This window comes from Cervus canadensis, chromosome 9 (genome assembly GCF_019320065.1).
Source record: "Cervus canadensis isolate Bull #8, Minnesota chromosome 9, ASM1932006v1, whole genome shotgun sequence".
NCBI classification, from domain to species: domain Eukaryota; kingdom Metazoa; phylum Chordata; class Mammalia; order Artiodactyla; family Cervidae; genus Cervus; species Cervus canadensis.
This window is the reverse complement of record NC_057394.1, coordinates 70247695-70263543: the sequence shown is the minus strand read 5'-3', so window position 1 is coordinate 70263543 and position 15849 is coordinate 70247695. Positions and strand designations below refer to the sequence as shown.

Here is a 15849-nt window from a genome sequence, read left to right as displayed (position 1 = left end):
AGTCACTTCAGACTGAAAACAGCTTCATCTGGGGTTCCTCATAAGGCCACTGGATCCAAGCAGAGACTGAGACTGACAGGGTGCCCCCATAGGTTCCGGAACCAGGGAGTGACGTCCTGTATTCACACAGCACTGCAACATGCTGTGGATAAGCGGCATGATGCTCTGCCACCTGGACATGACAATATGACCAGCTAAAGAGCACCTGCTACTCCTTTTGGACAAGAATGTGCTAGAGGACTTTGTTCACCTGTGAGCAAGGATCGGGGTGTCACAACCCAAAGTGAAGCCAGCCAGGAGTGAGACAGAGGCAATACGTTGAGCAGGGATTTTAGAAGTGAAACTCCAAAGTACAGTCCCAAATCCCTACCTTCAGAAAATCAGGAGTTTATATATACACTGTGCATAGCTCAGTCAGTAAAGAATCAGGCTGCAATGCAGGCTGCAATGCAGGAGACACAGGTTCAATTCTTGGGTCAGGAAGATCCCCTGGAGAAGAAAATGGCAACCCACTCCAGTATTCTAGGCTGGAGAAGCCCATGGACAGAGGAGCCTGGTGGGCTACTGTCCCATGGGGTCACAAGAATCAGACATGACTTAGCAACTACACCACCACCATGTTGATTAAATAAGAAGTTAGGGAGATCAGTCCACCCTTCTGCCACAATTCACACTAGATTTGGCACGAGACAGGCTTGCACTGGAAAGCTCTTTCACTTTCTAGCTCTGCGAGCCTGGATGAGTTTCTCACACTCCTGGGGGCTCAGTTTCCTTATCTGTAAAAAGGAGCTTAACAGTACTCGCAGTTGTCTAGGTCTCGTTAGGAATACATGAGGGTAAGCACACACAGTACTCCTGGAGCACGCCTGGCAGAAAATTCTATGAACGGTGAGGATGCTGGAGGTGTCACTTTGTTGCTATCCTTCAGTCGCTCAGATGTGTCTGACTCTTTTTCAACCCATGGTGTCACTTTATTGCATGTTGTGAGTGCTAAGTCACATCCGACTCTTTGCAACCCCACGGACGCAGCACACCTGGCTGCTCGGTCCATGGGATTTTCCAGACAAGAATACTGGAGTGGGTTGCCATTTCCGTCTCCTGGGGATCTTCCCGACCCAGTGATCGAAATACTCCCCACCCAGTGGACTCAGCGGCTTATCCCTCACTGATGGAGGAGAGGGAGCAGATTACTAGACAGGCTTCCCATTCAGTGACTGAGTGAAGTCACTCAGCCCTTACGACTCAGATTTCAACAACAACTGACGATGGCCAGTGACAACTGGTCCAGAGGAGACACATGACCAAGGCAACAACCCACTGTCCAGCAGGGGGAAGATGAGAAGGACTGGATGCAGTGGGGGGAGGGGGGGGAGCACATGTCTGTGGCAAGACGGAGCCAGAAGCTTGGACAGACTATGAGGAAGTCAGGATGCAGTGTTGAGCCGTGGCTGACTTTTGTTAGCAGACAGCTAACACTGGAAATTTAATTCAGAGAGGAGGAAAAATGTGATGGGAGGGAAATTATACAGTCATTAAGAGTGAGTTAGAGGGAGGACTTCCCTGGCAGTCCAGTGGTTAAGACTCCAAGTTTCCACCACAAGGTGAAGGTTCCATCCTCTGTCAGGGAGCTAAGATCCCCTGTGCTATGCGATGTAATAAATAAGTAATTTTCAAAAGAGTGAAAGAGAAGGACAGAGAGGAGGGCAGATGGAAGGAGAGACTGACCAGCAGCTAGAGGGACTAATAGACAGACTGGTCAACAGAGAAGTAAGGGCTGATGGAGAATGGACAAATCTGATTGCTAAGTCTCCCTTCTTGGGTCACGTGCTGTGGTAGACACACGGCTGCTGGCGGGGGATCGGCTCCCTGACAAGGTGGGATACACACCAGGTTCAGCAAAAGGAAAGTGATGACCAACCCAGGCAGCATATTAAGAAGCAGAGACTTTACTTGGCCAACAAAGGTCCGTCTAGTCACAGCTACGGTTTTTCCAGTAGTCATGTATGGATGTGAGAGTTGGACTGTAAAGAAACCTGAGCACTGAAGAATTGATGCTTTTGAACTGTGGTGTTGGAGAAGACTCTTGAGAGTCCCTTGGACTGCAAGGAGATCCAACCAGTCCATCCTGAAGGAGATCAGTCCTGGGTGTTCATTGGAAGGACTGATGTTGAAGCTGAAACTCCAATACTTTGGCCACTTCATGCGAACAGCTGACTCATTGGAAAGGACACTGATGCTGGGAAAGACTGAGGGCAGGAGGAGAAGGGGATGACAGAGGATGAGAAGGTTGGATGGCATCACTGACTCAATGGACATGAGTTTGGGTAGCTCCGGGAGTTGGTATTGGACAGGGAGGCCTGGCATGCTGCGATTCATGGGATCGCAAAGAGTCGGACACGACTGAGCAACTGAACTGAACTGGGAGTCCAGGGCTTCCTGGTGGCTAAGATGGTAAAGAATCCATCTGTAATGCAGGAGACCTAAATTCGATCCCTGGGTTGGGAAGATCTCCTGGAGTAGGAAATGGCAACCCACTCCAGTATTCTTGCCTGGGAAATACCATAAACAGAGGAGCCAGGTGGGCTACAGTCCGTGGGGTTGCAAAGAGTCAGACATGACTGAGTGACTAATAGCACTGGCTGTCCGGTGGGTTAAGTCTCCGCACTTCCAATGCAAGGGGTATGGGTTCGATCCCTGGTTGGGAAACTAGGATCCTACATGCCATATGGCACTGCCAAGAAAATATAAAGAAAATAAAAATAAATAAAATCCACACATATTCCAGACCTCCATTTCTATTTTTCTTGCTCTGGGCTGTTCCCAGGACACCTGAGTCCTCTGTAAAAAAGGAGACAAAAAGCTGTAGTGGTAAGAAGGCTGGGGTGGGAACAGAAATCCCCCTGCTGCCAAGCGTAGGCAGGGGAGTGACTGCAGACACCACTCTGGTGTGAGCAGTGAGCAAGCAGCCCCAGCCTCGGCCACGAGCCATCTCTGTGATTTGGCCAATTGACCTAACCTATGTGGACATCTGTTTGTAAATTTGCAAAATGAGGGGGTTGAACTGGATGTCTTCCAAGCTCGCTTGCAGGGAGGCTCACATTCTAGATTCTGTGATTCTACGAACCCATGGTTATTCATGAATATCAGACTTTTTCGCAACGCCCAAAAGGTATTAGCTGTCTTGCCAGCCATGTCAATAATATTTTATTTATTACATTACTATGATGTGGATAGGTTATTTATCTTCTCCTGGTACAACCTGTACTTGAATACAACCCCAACATGCGTAGTAAATCTCTCCTCCTTTGAACTCCTAAGGCTTTTAAATCTAGACACCTCTTAGTGTACTTATCACATTCTATTTTACGCTATGATTATTCAGGAAAGTGCCCTATGGTCCAGTACTAGATGTTAAGCTCCCTGAACGCTTCCTGGAAGCCCTGCTGCAGAAAGAAGAACAGAACTTGTGCGGCTGCTTTCGCCTCAGCAGCCCTGAGAAGCCTGAGCTATTGCTCAGGGCGTATTTGTAGGACAAGCGTGTCGCTGGGGAGGAAGTAAAAGGAACATAAATGGAGTTCATCCAATGAGTCTACAAGATCCCCATCCTTGGCTCCCCCTCCAACCCACGAAAATAAGCTGACCCAAAACCTTTGCCTTAAACAGATAGACTGACCCAAAGTCATTGCCAATGTCCCGATCTCAATGCTATTCAAGGATTTGGGAGATGTACCCAGTACATACAAGAGGGGTCATTGCTGAGTGCATTGGTGGGGGCGAGGGCAGCAGGACACCCACAATTCCCAGTTATGGAGCGTGTTCACCAGACGCTGGCAGTCACTCAAAAGGGAAACTTCTACAGAGCTGAGGGCTTCACCAGTGGCTCAGACAGTAAAGAATCCATCTGCAATGCAGGAGACACGGATCAGGAAGATCCCCTGGAGAAGGGAGCGGCAACCCACTCCAGTATTCTTGCCCCGAGAATCCCATGGACAGAGGAGCTGGCAGGCTATGTCCATGGGGTCGCAAAGAGTCAAACATGACTGAGCGACCAACACACACGCTCAGGAGCTGAAGGACCCAGATGGTACCAGACTGGCTGGCAAAGCAGTTTCTCAGGTGAGAAAACAAAATGAGGAGGGAGAAAAAAGAGAGAGAGCAAGAAATTGCCAAGGCAGTTTCTCTCAAGGCAAAGGCCACCCAAGCCAGAGTTTCTAATCACTCTTCGAGAAAGTTTAGATGAGGACCTGGGAGTTTGATGTCAGCAAGCGCTCTGCAGGCTCTTCTGAAATGTCCCAGTGGCTGTGCCAAGCCCTCTGTCCCCTGCCTCTTTTCCAGTTCCCAACACCTCTCCCTCGGCTCCCCAGCAAGTGCTCTGGGTCCCTGTTAATAATCCGCTTCCACACAGCACCGTCCATCCTTGGCCCCAGCCACCGTCCACTCAGCCTCCAGGTCTCACACCCCCACCCAGCGCAGTCCTGGGACAGCAGGCTCCTTTGTCACCGGGCGGTCCCCAGCTTGCTGGGGTCAGGAGCTGTCTTCTCCTGCCCTCCAGCCATCCGATCACGCCTCCTGTCTCTCCCTCTCCATCTCAGCAGCCCTCCCCTCTGCCAGCTTTTACTTTTCCCGCTGATTCCCTCTTCTTCCATTACTAATGCCTCTTCTAGAAACACGCTCCGTGTTGACTGAACCAACAAATGATCCCAGGTGTCTCGTACCACCCAAGTGTCTGCTAGTCTTGAGTCTCATTAGCTGAATTTTTGTCTGTTAACTTGCTGGGCTCTTTTTCCCTTCCCTCCCATGTTTATTTGCATTAAGACAGTTCCTGAGCTCACCCTTGGGAGCGGGGAAAGGAAGTTCCTTCGGTGGAGGTTGGCTATAGCCATAGGGATGGTCCAGGGGGCCTCAAACCTGCCTCCGCTGGACAGAAGGCGTGTAATTCCCAGCCTGGCTCCAGGCTGCAGCTCGGTTCTTTCCCAGCAACTGTCCTCAGAGATGGGCAGATCTCAAGGCCGAAAAACTGCCATGGAGAATTCCCTTGGGGTATGAAAACCCCAAGGAGAGTCTGTCAGCGGGGAGGACCTCTGTGACTGGTGCCAAGAGCTGCACGCCCCGTGGTCACAGAATGCTGAAACCGGCTGCAAAGGCCAGTCTTACAAAAGTTAAACCAAGGCCACATCAGCAGGCTGTTAATGCCTCCTGCTCTCAGAGCCGACAGGAACAGGACGTCCTCGGATGACTATACCACTGTGACCGCGATTCATCCATCACAGCACAGAACATCGAGCTTGGGGCTCCGACTGGTTCCTGCAGCCTCCCTCTCTCACCTCTCATCTCGGCTCCTATTTTTGTTACCAGGCTCCTACTTAGCTCTACGGAATCGAGCATCACTTTCACTTGCACCCCTGGCCTATCTCACAGTCCCACATGTCCATTGGCACCCAGGGCATGGAGGGCCCAGGAGGTCATAAACAGCAGCGCCATGCCCCCGGCCAGCTCCGACTGACTTGTGCGTCTTGATAACTGGCATGTGTTCCAGCTGCCACACGGGTTGTCTCTAAAACATCTGGCCAGTTGTTTACGTCCCCGGCGGCTTCCCGGTGGTCAGTTCACTGTCCTCGGCTCCCGCAGGCCTCTTAAAAAGAGGAGTCCAGCCGCCCACCCAGCGTTTCTCCCTTCTGCCATGTGGAAATCAATTAGAAACAGCCTGGCTTTGGCTGCGGAATGGGCCCCCTCCTGCCGCCCAGGCTGCTCCTCTCCTGGGTGTCCCCACATGTGCAGCCACAACTGTTTCTATGCTAATTCTTTCCATCTCCCCAGCCTGCCACCTCTTCTATGCCTTGATCTCCCAGGGCTCCCTTTCTTTGCACAAAGGTCCTGGGGTCTCCTTTGAGCTTCCCAGGTGGCTCAGCGGTAAAGAATCCACCTGCCAATACAGGAGATGCAGGAGACACAGGTTTGATATTTGGGTCGGGAAGATCCCCTGGAGGAGGAAATGGCAACCCACTCCAGCATTCTTGCCTGGAGAATCCCGTGGACAGAGGAGTCTGCGGGCTACAGTCCATGGGGTCACAGAGAGTCGGACAGGACAGCGACTGAGTATGCATGCCCTTGTGGTCTCCATTACCTTCTAAACTTACATTTTGAAAAGTCCACAGGTGTGTTTTCTCCCCAGGTTATACCCGCATGCCTCACCTGGGTTCTTGCTCACTTAGCAGCTTTCTCTTCATCTAGCTTTCCTGCCAAGCCTGCCTTCTCAAGAACTACCTAAGTACCCAACACGCACATACCACCTGGGGTTTCTGTTGGATAGAGGGCAAGTCTTCTCATCAGGCAGTTTATATCTCAGCGAGATGAACCCAAATTTCAAATTACCTTCCTGACAGTCATTTTCACTGACTAATCCACTTTTTTCTCTTAGAGACCTCCTCTCCTTGCCTCCACGCCCCCTCTCAAATTCCTTCAGTTCCCATTCTTCAGCAAAATCGTATTTGCCTTTTAAATCAGAGCCCAGAATTTTCAGGAAAGTGAAAGTGAAAGTCGCTCAGTCGTGTCCAACTCTTTGTGACTCCGTGGACTATACAGTCCATGGAATTCTCCAGGCCAGAATACTGCAGCGGGTAGCCATTCCCTTCTCCAGGGGATCTTCCCAACCCAGGAATTGAAGCCAGGTCTCCTGCATTGCAGGTGGATTCTTTACCAGCTGAGCCACAAGGGAAGCCCAAGAATACTGGAGTGGGTAGCAGCATCCATAACTAAAGCAATCCACTCTTTGTGATACATCTTTTCCTCTTTGATTCCACCCACTGCTGTGGTGCCCACCTAATTCCCAACCTCACAGTCTTGCAGGCGGGCACACCTGCAGGCAAGTAATGATGATGCAGGTGAAGAGGAGGAGGAAGACAGCTAACAGTATTTGAGCATTGCCTACGTGCCAGGCACTGCTCTAAACACTTGGCATATGAGATTCCCAAGATCTGCCCACTGCATCTTACTTCAGTTTTTCTCAACTCTTACCTATCTGAGGAGAGCCAGCGAGGTAAGCAGCAGGGGGAAGAAGCTTTAGAATAACCGATTGGATCAATGTACATATCTCTAGATGTCCTGATTCTACATGTTTTACTTTATCTCTTCAGCTATAATCTGAGCTCCTTCCTGTCTGAGTCTTCTTCATCCTGAATATAAATCTTGTTTTTAAGCTAAGAAGTTATATTTCATTTTCGACACTGCACTATAGATGATCTTAATTGCAAAACAAAAAGATGCAGACTTAGAGAACAAACATATGGACACCAAGAGGGGAAGGGGGGAATGAGGTGGGATGAACTGGGAGACTGGGATGGACATATATACAGTACTGATACTATGTACAGAGTAGGGAACTAATGAGACCTACTGTATAGCTCATTGTTCTGTGGTGCCCTAAATGGGAAGGAAACTTTTTAAAAAGAGGGAATACATGTATATGCATAGCTGATTCACTTTGCTGTGCAGTAGAAACTGACACAATATTGTAAAGCAATTATCCTCCAATAAAAATTAATGTAAAAAAATTAAAACTGCATATTTTTACAAAGATCTCTGAATTTCCAAGAATAAATCAAAAGAACAGGGAGTTGGAATAAGAATAATACATATTTTTAAGTCCTGCTCTGCCCATTACTAGCTTCGTGATTCGGGGAGCTTTTCTTAACGTTACTGAGCCTCAGTCTCCTCGTTTATAAAGTGAAAAATAATACAGACAAAGCACAGGAGGTGATGTATGTGAAGTATTGATACCCCAGGGCCCAGCATCTAGTGAATGCTCTACAAACAGCCCCTCCTTTTCTAAAAACACTTGTATTGTCTCAGGGTAGTAGGCGCATATTTCTTTGCCTTCCTATCTTTCTTTAGTGAGGTCTCTCCCAGAAATCAGGGGAAATCTCTCTACATGACATGCAGCAAAGAAATCACCGTGTCACAGCATACAAGAGGGCAGGCCACTTTAATAAGACAAGCTAACAAATGTTATATATTCTTCCCCAGGCAAGTTGCAGGCCTAAAATCTTGCCCTTTCCCCAGTTTCCCTGCACCCTTCAGTGAGTTTACTTTGGGTCCTTTAATAGGATTTATCCTCCGGCTCTCCCACCAGGTTCAATGTCTTTTTGCCCCAGCCTTCTCCCTGGACAACTGAGAAAGCCAAGTCTAGAACAGTCATCCTCAAAACATGGTCAATGGACCTGCAGCAGCCACAGCATCCGGGACCTTGTTAGACGTACAAATTCTCAGACCCTACCCTAGAACCACTAAATCACAAAGTCTGGGGGTGGGGCCCGGGAATCTGTGTGTGAGCAAGCCCTCCAGGCAATTCTGCTGCGGGCTCAAGTTGGAGAACCATTGGTTGAGATATTAACATGGGAATTTTCTCTGAACAGAATCCATGGGGGCAGTTGCAGCAATAAGGCAGCAGATCAAAGACTGTAACCTCTAGAGGCACGCTGCCCCTCAGGCATGGCCACCCATCAGGGAAGAGAGGTACCACACGTCCTCACCTAGAAGCATCCTCCCCACCCCCGGCCTCGCTAGCAGCTCTCCCTGCTTTTCTAGTCTAGGAGACACCAGCACAACTGCACACACGGGCCTGCGAGCCCAACACAGGTGCTCTTGTTGCTTAAACGCAAGATTTACTATCTGCTCCCCACTGCACCACCCCAGTCACCCTGAGACCGGGGAAGCACCTCCCACTTGCACCTGGGTTGTTTTCATTCAGCACTGAGTGGAACAGGTAAATCAAAGGTGCTGTCAGTTCCCACACAGGTTACCCACTCTCCCAGCTGAAGCTGTGTCCTCCCAGCCCCCGTGAGTCTGGTTGACCAGATAGCTGAGTTACAGTTCTCCTCAATCAGCAGGAAGCAGGAGAGGGGTTAGGAACTCAGAATGTTGGCTGTAATCAGTAACCCAGAGAATGCATCCTAGCACCCTCATCCCTCCAAGGAAAATGCTCCTTGCCCAGACTGAGAGTGACCTCTTCACCCCAAATCTGGTGAACTCAATTGTCCGTAGACCCACATTTCTTCCCGCCTCCACTCCTAAGGGTCTCCTCTCACCACTCCCCACCCCACCTTTGCCCCCAGCCTCATCGTCTACTGCTTCACCTTATTCTCCAGTCAGGAGAAACTCACAATCAGGTTTTTGTTGCTGTTAGTAATGGTGATGGTGGTGGATCTGGCCAATGCCCCACAGCAGGTGGGGATCTTAATTCCCTGACCAAGGATCGATCCACAGCCCCCTGCATTGGAAACACAGAGTCTTAACCACTGGACTACCAGGGAAGTCCCTTACAGTCCATGTTTAAAATTAGCCAGTAGGTAACTCAGGAGACCTCAGGGGTGATTGCAGAAAGAGTTACAAAGCTGGCCTAAGACAATATAAGAGAAATGTTGGGATGCTCCTGTTACCAGAGTTTTTTTGTGGGTGAATATTTTTTTATTTACGGCTGTGCTACGTCTTCGTTGCTGCTTGCAGGCTTTTCTCTAGTTGCGGCGAGCGGGGGCTACTCTCCGGTTGCTGTGCTCGGGGAGTCTCCCTGCCGTGGCTTCTCTTCTTGTGAAGACGGGCTCTAGGGCATGTGGGGCTTCCGTGGTTGCGGTTCCCAGACTCTAGGGCACAGGCTCAGTAGTTGTGATGCAGGGGCTCAGTTGCTCTGAGGCATGCAGGATCTTCCCAAGCCAGGGATCAAAGCCGATTATCTTGCATCTCCTGCACTGGAATCTTTACCACTGCACCACCTGCAAAAGCCCTCGTAGCAATATATACACACCCTATATGTGCAAGGTCACATGGCATCAGGGAACACCCAGGACATCAGAAGGATGTGGATGTGAACACTGCTTCCACCTTTATGTAACTCTGTAACTGGGGTAAGTTATTTAACTTAGTTTCTAAGCTCTATTTTCCTGGGAATAATATATTTATTATGAAACAATAAAAGAACAATCAATATAAGGAGCCCAGTACACTCTCCACAAATCACTAGATAGATAACCAGTGTTCCCATCTTCCCTGCCTACTTGACATCCCCTCTCTAGTTTGACTGTTCTTCTTGGCTTATAGTGCTCTACGCCTATAGCAGGAGTGCTTTGTCTTGGATCCAACTGCGGATGCTAAATCCTCAGCCTCAATCCAGCCATTCCCTGTGAGATCTTTAGAAGCTGGTTTGAGCCACAGGAGAACTTTTAAATTCTATGATTACAGTATTATTGACTATAATTTTACTTGCTAGGAGTTGTATCTGAAGCAAATGTCTCTAACTATATTTTTAAACCCTTTGTTTTGGTTGCTATTCTATTAATATGCAGCTCCAGGAGAGCTAAGAACCAGGAGAGAACTCTAAGAAGGATAAAATTCTATCCCAGTGTTGGGAGGGGAGTTTGGGGGAAAACAGATACATATATATGTACGGCTGCGTCCTTTCACTGCTCACCTGAACCTATCACATCGTTAACTGGCTATACTCTAATACAAAATGAAAAGTTTTCTTAAAAATTAAAAAAAAAGAAATTATACCCCAGTGTTTAATCACCCTTAGCATCATCCTATTCTTAATGATGACCTAAATCATGCTTGTCATGATTGTGCCTTATTTTCTATCATTCTCTACATGCTGTATAATATACTTGAAGATAGTCTTTGAGAAGCTTTTAGGTTTTTATCTCTAGGTTTTTAACCCTTTTCTCATAGAGGATCACATTTATCAAAGAGTAGCTATATTTCACGGGGAAGGCAATGGCACCCACTCCAGTGTTCTTGCCTGGAGAATCCCATGGACGGAGGAGCCGGGCGGGCTGCCGTCTGTGAGGTCGCACAGAGTCGGACACAACTGGAGCGACTTAGCAGCTGCAGCTATATTTCAAGCATTATGCTAAGCACTTTGCACATATGTTTTCATTTAATTCTTATCACCATGAGCATCTTCCACACTCTATAAACATTATTATGTCCATTTTATGAATGAGTATATCATAAAGAGGTTGTGTAACTTGCCTAGGGTCACCCAGTAAGTAACTGATGGTATCAACATTTCAGCAGTCTGACACCAGACTTACTAATTAACTTTTAAGGTCTTAATGCTCTTGTTGGCCTTTCTCTCATTTTTCTTCAACCACCTTAATAACTATTCAGCAATACGGATGAGACCCATCCTGATGTTGAGAATGGGAGAAAGATCTCAGTGTCCTAGTGGACCCCTTTAGAGTCTGGAAGAGCTAAGGGATAGGGCATTAAAAAGAGCTTGACTTAATTTAACTAAACAATGGCTGGAATTACTGGACAAAGACTGTGGCAGCTGGAACCCCAAAAGCCCAACCCCAAGAACCACAGCTAGTAATTCATAACAACCCTGACTTGATGAGCACCTACAATGGGCAAGGTGCTTCCTAGCACCAGGTACCCTGCAGCATGGTGCTTGCCGATGAGGAAATGGGAATTCAGAGAGGGTCACTGACTCGTCCACAGTCACACGGCCACATGTGGCAGACCCGGGGTCTGTTTTATTGGGGTCTCCATCTGAGCTCGAGCCTGTGCTCCCCGCCCTCACTCACCTTACTAGCTGAAGGGTTCTGGCCATGTTTTCTCCAGAACCCCAAACAAAGGGTGGTCAAGGCAATATTCCTGTCTACCCCAGGGGCTTGGTGGGATTGCAGGGGGCAGGCTTTTCCCAGGATACAGGAATTCATCCCTGTGACATCTACCCACCCACACTTCAGCCTACACTCTGTCACTCATGCCATGATTACAACACCTCACATTCATTGAAATTTTGTAAGTCATGGAGGTATGTTCATTACGAAGCTCAGGTGAGCTTGGTAATTAGCGAAAGCCTCCTAATTCCTAATCTAGTACACTTCTTGCTTGACCTTGCTATCTCTAGGCAAAAATGAGCTTTCTGTGAGAAAAAATAAATTAGTTGGAACTGTGTTGCCAGGGTGTGTTGATAGAGACAAACTCAGATCTAACTTCCCCTATACCAACCTGGAGGCTTGTTAGTCTTTTTACATACACAATGGTGAAGGAACCACCTGTCAAGGATCTCCTTAGAGTGATGTCCCCAAGTCCAATTTGTAAAAGTGCAATTGTCAGGGTGACCCCCATATGTTATTTAGTCGCTAAATCGTGTCCAACTCTTTTGCGACCCCATGGACTGTAGCCCGACAGGCTCCTCTGTCCTGGGATTTTCCAGGCAAGAATAGTGGAGTGGGTTACCATTTTGCTCTCCAGGGGGTCTTCCCCACCCAGGGATCAAACCCAAGTCTCCTGCACTGTGAGCAGATCCTTTACTGCTGAGCCACCAGAGCAGCCCCCGTTCGGCTTCCATCAAATACTGGACACTGAGAAAGCAAGTATCCATGTGGCTGAAATGACCAGAATATCCCCTCCAATCTTCTTTGGTCCCATAAGAGATCATTCTAAAAGGCTCATGACCTCGGGATGCCTGTCACCTGCCATGAGAAGAGGAGGAACATGTCTAAACAACAGAGAAAGGATAGAAACATTTTCAAGGGCTTATAAACATGGAATCCAAATTTTTCTCTTCTGGTGGTCTTTGAAATCCAGCCAGCTTCTCAAGCAGAAAAGAGTCACTGGCTTTCTCACTGGGATCTCTCAGTCAGGCCACATGCTGGGTGTTCTTTCTGCTGAAACTGAGGGGCAAGCCTGGCATCAGTGGCATAAAAGAGACTTTATTCGTGGGAAGCATCCAAAATAGAAATGTTGCTGTAAAAGTAATTAGACTTGAGTTGAAAAGGATCAGTTCCTCATTAAGGGTTTTCCTCAAAGGCTTTTTATGAGCTTAAAGCTTGAGTCTAATCTCCAGTGTCAGCTGTGGAAGGGACGAAGACATGGATGCATATTCACATACAAAGACACATGTTCTCTGGCTTCACTGATAAAGCATAATAAGGATTTTGCTGTTCATAAATATATGCTCACCCCCACCATTTGCCTCCCACCAACCCCTTAGAAATGTAGACCCTGGAGATCAAAGTCAACACTTTGCACTTATAAAAGCTGGAAGAAAGTTCTTTCATTATGATTAGAATTATAATTGATTGCTTTCAGCAGCCTGAAATGTCAACGGAAACCGCTCCCTTTCGGCATTCCCTGTGACACTATCTCAGCCCTCAGCCGATAGGGGATTCAAATCTGGCTCTGTTCTAGGTTTGAAGATGCAAAGATAGGTGAGACACAGTCCTGCCCTCCGGGAACTCACCAGCTCAAGCAGGGCTTCTCAAAGTGTGTACCCATTGTCACCCACTTGGAATACCTGGTTCCTAGGAGGTTGCTGCAAAATATCAGGCAGCAAGTTGAGTTTTCAGATTCTATGCAGAACCACCATATTAGAACTTCATCGGAATCTCTGAGAGTGGGCTTGGCACTCTTTATACAAGTTCTTCCTCTGGTTCTATTGCTATATACTTGAAAGTAACAGACACTCTAATTTCAAAGCATTTGTAAATACTTGGCGATTTTCTTTCTTATAAGCCTTCAAATTCTGGGCTTTGGATTGCAAACCCACCTCTTAAAAGAGCAGAGGCAACCATCTCTACTCTTTGTCAGCTGCTACAGAGCCAGACTTGGCCAGTGGATCACAACAAACCTTCCTAGATCCTCCTTTTTCTCAGTAAGTCTCTGCACTTTCCATATTTCACAAGGCCCACAACAAGCCCTGCAACCACCGTGTCCTCCAGTGGGAAATGTTCTGTTTAGGGTAAGAGTTAAAAACATGAGATCTGGGTCTGAATCCTAGCACTTTAGCTTATTGATTGTGAAACCAGAGGCAAATTATTGGTACTTTTGATTCCTCATCTGTAAAATGGAGATAATTAACGCTAATAGTCCCTAGTTCATAGGGTCATTCACACTGAATGAAACAATGCATACAGAAAAAACATATATGACCTGGTATACAGTAAGCATTTAATAAATGTTGTTACTGTGGATAGGACTTCCCTGATAGCTCAGTTGGTAAAGAATCCAGCTGCAATGTAGGAGACCCCAGTTCGATTCCTGGGTTGGGAAGATCTGCTGGAGAAGGGATAGCCTACCCACTCCAGTACTCTTGGGTTTCCTTTGTGGCTCAGCTGGTAAAGAATCCACCTGCAATGTGGGAGACCTGAGTTCAATCCTTGGGTTGGGAAGATCCCCTGGAGAAGGAAAAGGCTACCCACTCCAGTATTCTAGCCTGGAGAATTCCATGGACTGTATAGTCCATGGGTTCGCAAAGAGTCAGACATGGCTGAGTGGCTTTCACTCTCACTGGATACCAAAGTCCTTGGTGGGACTCTTTTGGGTTAATGGCTCAGAGCTCACAAGAAAAATCTCACAGCATTCAAAACAGGCTAGTATTTTTCCTGAAACAGATCTCAAAAACCATGAAATGCAGGCATCTAAATGAGTGGAAACTGATATACTTCTGAACTGTGCTTTGGAGTCTATAAATGATGAGATAGTATATAATGTGTGCTTGGAGAAGGGAGAGTGAGCAGTGGTTGATATACAAAATGAACATTTTTAAAAACTGAATTTATAAAACACATATGGGTATATCACACTGAAAGCAAGCCAGATATATAAAAATCCAGATTTATTATGCATGTCTTTATCAAAAAATAGACATTTAGCTCCCTAAAATACTTAAATGTCTGATTTTGTTTAGGAAAAAAAAAACTTTATCCAAATGAAAAATTTCAGGAGGGTATCTATTACATAGTTCAAATAAGATTACCAGATTTAGCACATTAAAATACAGGATAATCAGTTAAGTTTGAATTTCATGTCAACAAGAAATAATTTTTAAATATAAATATATCTCATGCATTATTTGACAATCCTAACTACAAAGCATGACTTTTATAATTTAATATCCCTACTAAGTTTTATGTTAAGAAAGGAAAAACTGATCAGAAATAAACTTATCACTAGTCAGGTGAATTAATAAAATTGTGAGTGTTATGGGAAATTAATGAAACCAGGGATCAAATTAAACCTGAGCTTTTCTCTGAATGTTGAGCTAGAATGTCCCTATCCACCTAGAGAAATCCCTGCATAATCTATATGTTAAAAAATGCTCTGCTAGTACTAGAGGAATAAATGGAGGGAAAGTTAACTTAGGAGAAATTAGTTATTAAGATCAGGGGCCAAGGTTCATCTGTAATCTGGGCTCAAGGTTCAGACTCGCTCTTTCACAATGAAGAAACACAACTGACCCTGAACTTGTTGCCTAGTTTAGGGTAACAAACCCTCAACACACATTTTCTTTCATCCTTTTTATTCCCTCTAACTTGAGAACAGGTAAAACGCTTTTTGTTTGATTTATAATACTCTTTGAGGTTAAAAATAATCACATTTTGGAACTGCCAAATAGTTTCCATGGCAAAAAGCTAAGTACTTCTTTCGAAATGTTTAAGTCTTTAATAAGCTTTGCATAGCAGAGGGATGGGAAGTGAAAAGTTAAGAATATTTCAGGACATTTCATTATGTTTTATATTTTTTGAAAACCCTTCCACCACTGATGTTCATGTTGGTATGTTTTTCATTCCTCCCAAATTGGTAGGCCACAGTAGTCAAGAAATTATTCCACTGGAAATGAAATTACCCCAGGGACCAAAGGAAAATTAGAAAAAAGAAAATTAGATAGGGAGGGGCCAGGAAGAACTGCCACCTGGGATGAGAAAAGCCAGCTTACACCCCAGCCCTGGTCACCCACAGGCTGTATGGCACCAGGCAAATCAATTTCTCTCTCTGGACTTCTGTGCCCTTATCTGTAAAATAAAGGCTTTCCACAGGCTCTTTATGGTCAGAAATTATGTGATTCTC

General features: G+C 46.5%; 1 long non-coding RNA gene across 4 annotated transcripts in view; it reads right to left on the bottom strand.

Moving 5' to 3' along the window:
* The window catches only part of LOC122447339, a 127287-nt gene that overhangs the window by 36960 nt on the left and 74478 nt on the right, over window positions 1-15849 (bottom strand). The gene's annotated exons all lie outside the window — the stretch shown is intronic.